The following is a 6,134-nucleotide window of genomic DNA, read 5'->3' on the forward strand; positions in this document are numbered from 1 at the left end:
ATCATATGAAAAATATTTTTTTGAGAAATAGATTTGATGAAATGATTCCTGCTTGAAAATTCCTTCTTATATGGATGATAGTGTTTTTATTTGAAGGATTTGTTTCACATACATATCTTGATCCTTGTAAAAATGAAGTATGATTTAATCTCTTATCGATTTTAACTTCATTCAAAGTAAACTCACAAATAGCTAGTATCACAAATAGTCTTCCTCGTTCATGCAAAAAGATAATAACAAATAAAAAGGAAGAAGTATTCAAAGCTATCTCCATGTCATGTTTTCCTTAAGATGTTTGCATAATTGGTATCCTATCCCTCACTGTTGAAAAATGACATGAACCATTCTCCTTTTTGTTGATGACAAAGGGGGAGAAATATATGAATTGATGCTATGAGTGCCATATTTGAATGAGAAATATATGAATTGATGCTATGAGTGCCATATTTGCACTATGTTATTGCCATATCATGATAAGATATCAAAAACTTGCATAGCAACTTTACTTGTTGATATCTTGCCATGTGATCCTACGATTGCTAAACACTTGAAATGTTTGCTTACGTTAAGATATCTAAAGCTTAAATTGTAAATTTACATATTGATATCTTATGTTGAACTGCTACCATCATTCATATTTGAAATGTAAAACTTGAGAATGGATGTCAAGTCTTGACATCATTTTCAATAAGATACATCGTGATAGGAATCATGATGGGAGTAATTAATAATGTTAAGAGTTCTTAACTTATCAATAAGTCTATTGAATTCAAAGGCCTTGAATTCAAGAATGACTTATCTCAAGTATGGCATATAGATAGGGGGAGTTAAGGTTAACTCCATTATCAATTGATTGTCATCATCAAAAAGGGGGAGATTGTTGAATCTCGGATTTTGATGATGAAGTCGATTGTCATTTCTTATCTAATTCATATGTTGAGATAAGTGTGCAGGATTAACTACGATGAAAGAAAGACATGCAATAGGAGTTGTGCCGGAGTCAAGACTATGATCACATTGGAAGTTCGAGAGTTCGACGGAAGTCTGAACGGTCGTCTGGGGTTCTACGGGAACAAATCCGAGAAGTCCAGGAGCTTGCCAAAGAAGCTCGTCGGAACTCGCCAAGTGGATTGTCGCAAGTCCAGGAGTTTGCTAGAAGTCCGCCGGAGCATCGCCGAAGGTTCGTTGGATGTTCGCCGGAAGTTCGCCGAAAGAAGCGATTGACGTACCGGAGCAAGTTGTAGTAAATGTCTTAAGAAATATCATAGTTAGCATGTAGATTAAGTTAGGAATGGGAGGTGATCCCATTAACCTAATATGGGGGCAATTGGGCCCTTGATAGACCCAAATTGGGTCGAATGGATCTACCCATTCGGACCAGAATTCCTGCTAGGCGGTGGCACCGCTAGGGTCGGCGGTGGCACTACTAGGGTCAGCGGTGGCATCGCCTAGGAGATGGTCTCCTAGGAAAGCTGGGCGGTGCAACCACCCAGGTTAGGCGGTAGCACCGCCGGGGCTCAGTCTCCAAGCGAGACTAGGCAATGCAACCACCCTAGTCAGGCAGTGGCATCGCCTGGGCTCAGTTTCCGAGCGAGACTGGGCAGTGAAACCACCCCTGTCAGGCGGTGGCACCGCCCTGAGGCTCAGTCTCCAAGCTGTCAGGCGGTTGTACCGCCCTAGTCAGGAGGTAGTACCGCCAGGACCCCGAAAATCCGGGAAAAGACACTTTTGAGCTCCAAATTCAAACCAATTTGGGGCCTATATAAATCCCACCCTTTCCTACATGAAAGGGCAACCAAAGGCACTAAAAATCCAATCTTACTATATGATTTTTGGAGCTCAAAAGTGTTGTAAAGGCTAGAAGTTCGCCTCTCTTTTTTCTTTCAAGTTTTGAGCTTTCAAGAGAGGAGAGAAATTCTGTAAGGGTTGTCTCTTAAGTCCATCAAAAGGAGTGAAACTGTAAAGGGTGGTTGGCCTTCATCTATTAAAGGAAGGCCTCTAGTGGACGTCGGTGACCTTGTCGGTGGAGGAGGCCAAAAGTGGATGTAGGTCAAGATTGACCGAACCACTCTAAATCTCGGTTTGCATTTACTTTGAGCATCTTATCTTTACTGCAAACCTCCTTAGTAGCTTACTGCCTTCTACTCATTTACAAACATGTTTCATAGTTAAATATTTTCCGAATCGGCATTAAAATGGAAATCGGTTTTATCGTACGAACATCATATTTCAGTTTGCACTTACATTCTAATTTCCATCATAACTGCAAACTGCCTTTATATCTTTAACTGTATCTCGCTTGATCACAAGTTAAAGTGATTTACGAATTGGCTTTCTTACCAAAATCACTTTTATCGTACGAATGCAGTTTTCCGTTGCACTAATTACACACCCACCCCCCCCCCCCCCCCCCCGCCCTCTTAGTGCTCTTGATCCTAACACAAGCTAGCATTTTTACTTTAGATGTGCAAGCAATTTTTGGTTCTTCTTGAGATGTACAAGTTTCTTTCTTCCTTTTGTCATTAAAATGAAAAAAAGAGGAAGAAGAAGAAGAGAGGAATTCATTCATCACAAGAAAAATCAAGTTATAAGAACCAAATCCATGAAAGGATTTGAACCAAATCAAATCCATGAACTAAATCAAATCCATGAAAAAATAAGTTTCATTGAATCAAGCTTCTACTTTGGCAAAGAGAAAGGATTTATCATAAAAGATCAAAATATGTATACTAAAAATTCATGAATCAAATCCGTATTCTTATAAATAGAAGGAAGAAGGATTCATAGGAATTGATTATCACATAAAAGATCAAGTATACCAAAAGTCTATAAATAAAAACACTTCATTCATGATGGATCAAAAATCCATAAATAAAATCTCTTCTTTCGTGAATTGCAAGAAGAAGGAATGAAGAAAAGGATCTCAATTTGAAAAGAAAACTTAAGTTACACAAAACCGAGAAATTCAAAAAATGTATAAAAGAATTCATGCATTTGGAAGATTTAACATGCCTAATTCTCTTATAATAAAATCAAATTATTCTTCATTTAAAGGCTTTATAAAAATATCAGCTAATTGATGTTTTATATCAATAAATTCTAAAGATATATCATGGTTATTAACATGATCTCTGATAAAATGATGCATAATATTAATATGTTTACTTCTAAAGTGTTGAATGAAATTTTTTGTTAAACAAATTATACTCGTATGATCACATTTTATAAGAATATTTTTCGAGTGAATTCTATAATCTTCTAAAGTATTTTTCATCTATATAACATGTGCATAACATGCACCTACTACTATATACTCGACTTCGGTTGTAGATAATGCAATCGAGTTTTGTTTCTTGGAAGACCAAGAGATAAGGGCATGACCTAAGAGTCGACATATTCCAGATGTACTTTTTATATCTATTTGACAACCAACAAAATTAGCATCCGCATAAACAATCAATTCAAGATTTTTAGTTTTTGATACCATAATCCTAGATTAGGAGTTTCTTTTAGGTATCTAAAAATTCTTTTAACAGCTTTTAAGTAAGATTGCTTCGGATTAGATTAAAATCTAGCATATAGTCTAATAGTAAACAAAATATCAAGTCTAGTTGCTGTGAGGTATAATAAACTACCTATCATACCCGTCTAATTTTTTAATCAATATATTCTCTATTAATGTCCATATCTAATTTTGTAGAAGTGCTCATTGGTATATTAATAGCCTTAGCATTATCCATATTAAATCATTTAAATAGATCTAAAGCATATTTTGTTTGACTAATAAAAAATTTATCACTAAGTTATTTGATTTGTAAACCTAAGAAAAAGATTAATTCCTCCATTAAACTCATTTCGAATTTATGACTCATACTATTGGAAAAAGATTTACACAAAGACTCATTTGAAGATCCAAAAATGATATCATCAATATAAATTTAAATAATGAGAAAATTATTTTCAAAATATTTAATAAATAATATGGTATCAACCTTGCCTTTAAAAAATTATTCTTAATTAAAAAGAACTAAGTCTCTCATATCAAGTACTCGGGGCTTGTTTCAAACTATAAAGAGCTTAAACAACTTAAAAACATGATTCAGAAAAATAGCATTCTCAAATCCGGGTGGTTTTTCAACATAAACTTATTCGGAAATAAAGCCATTTAGAAAAGTACTTTTAACATCCATTTAAAATAACTTCAAATTATTACAACTAGCATAAGCAAGGAGAATCCTTATAGCATCAAGTTTAGCCACAAGAGTGAATGTTTCTTTATAATTGATACCTTCTTCTTGGTTGAAACATTTGGCCACTAATCTAGCCTTGTTTCTAATCATGATACTAAGTTTATCTTGCTTGTTTCTAAAGACCCATTTAGTACCAATTACTAAATGGTCACTAGGTCTAGGAATAAGCTTCCATACCTCATTTCTCTCAAATTGAGTTAATTTCTCATGCATTGCAAAGACCCATGAATCGTCTTTTAAGGCTTTGTCAATGCATTTAGGTACAATTTGAGATAAGAAGTCTGCATTAGCATAAAAATTTTTAAATGAAGAGCGAGTTTGAATACCTTTTGATGTATCTCTAATGATTAGCTCCTTAGGATGAGCATCTACATACTTCCAATCCTTATGTAAGGATTCTTTAGAAGAAGATACATCCAAGTTGCTAGGGAGAGGAGAGTTGTCATTCAAATTTAAAGCATCAAAATCATCATCAAAATTATTTTTCTTAAATTCGAGAAGCTCATTAAAAACAACATGAATAAATTCACCTATAACCAAAGTTCTTTTATTAAAAACATGAAAAGCTTTAGACATAGAGGAATAACTAAGAAAATGCCTTCATTGGATTTTGCATCAAATTTTCCTAAGGCATCTTTTTCATTAAAATAAAATATTTACAATCGAAAACTTTAAAATACAAAATATTGGGTCTTTTGTTATTCCATAATTCATAGGGAGTTTTGGAAAGTAATGGTCTTATGAGAACCTTGTTTTTGACATAGCATGTTATATTAACGGTTTCGGCCCAAAAATATTTAGGTAAGCTATATTCATTATGTTAAATCTTGGATTTTGATGATGAAACCAATTAATGTATTTATGATATGATCTGTTTTGAGTGATGTATGAATCTTCAATCAGGGAGAGACAATTAAAAGCAGGAAGAATCATGTTGGGCCGGAGTGGAATATGTCAAAAGATTGGACGTCGAGCCAAAGGATCGGTTGATGTATTGACAAAAGGCCTTGGGCCATGGGATCGGGCATCGAGCTAAGAAGAGCGAAAATTACGCTAAGGAAATCAAAGTTACAAAGGTCAATTGGGCAATAGGCCACAAGAGAGGATGATGCGTCGAAGAATCGGACGAGGCATCGATGAACCAATGATATACCAGACAACATTTGATTAACTTTATAATAATTGTCTATATTGAAGTAGGTTTTAGGCATAATTGGGTTGAAATTGGGCCAACTCAATTAGGGTCCAATTAGGCCCAAGTTTGGGCTATGTTGGGCCAAGTGAAAGGCCCAAATAATGACCTAACAAATGGAAACATCGGTGGCACAATCTCCGAGACTATGTCAGGCAGTGGTACCACCAGTCTAGGTGGTGGTACTGCCCAAACTCAATCTCCGAGATTGTCAGGCGATGGTACCGCCCAAACATAATCTCCCAAGCATTTGTACCACCAGATTAGGCTACGGTACCGCCTAGTGTTGTGCTACAAGCGATGGTACCACCTAGAATAGGTGGTGGTACCGCTAGTACCCCTAAAAACAAGGATGAGATACTTTTATGCTCCAAGTTTGAATCCACTTGGACCTATAAATACCTCTCTCATCCCTGGTTAACACATACAATAATTGAGAGCAAAAAAAGGAATAAAATGCTATTGTAATCTTGTGAGAACTCCTCTCAAACTCTAAAGTGTTAGTGAAGTTTAAGAGATGAGGTAATGGGGGTGTAAAGGTTCTCTCCTAAACCTGTTAAAAGGAGAATAGAGTTGTAAGAAGGTGGTTAGTCTTCACCTATTGAAGGAACTGCTAGTGGATGTCGGTGGCCTCGACGGAAGAGGAATCGGGAGTGGATGTAGGTCATGACGACCGAACCACTATAAATTTC

This window comes from Musa acuminata, chromosome BXJ1-10 (genome assembly GCF_036884655.1).
Source record: "Musa acuminata AAA Group cultivar baxijiao chromosome BXJ1-10, Cavendish_Baxijiao_AAA, whole genome shotgun sequence".
NCBI lineage: Eukaryota > Viridiplantae > Streptophyta > Magnoliopsida > Zingiberales > Musaceae > Musa > Musa acuminata.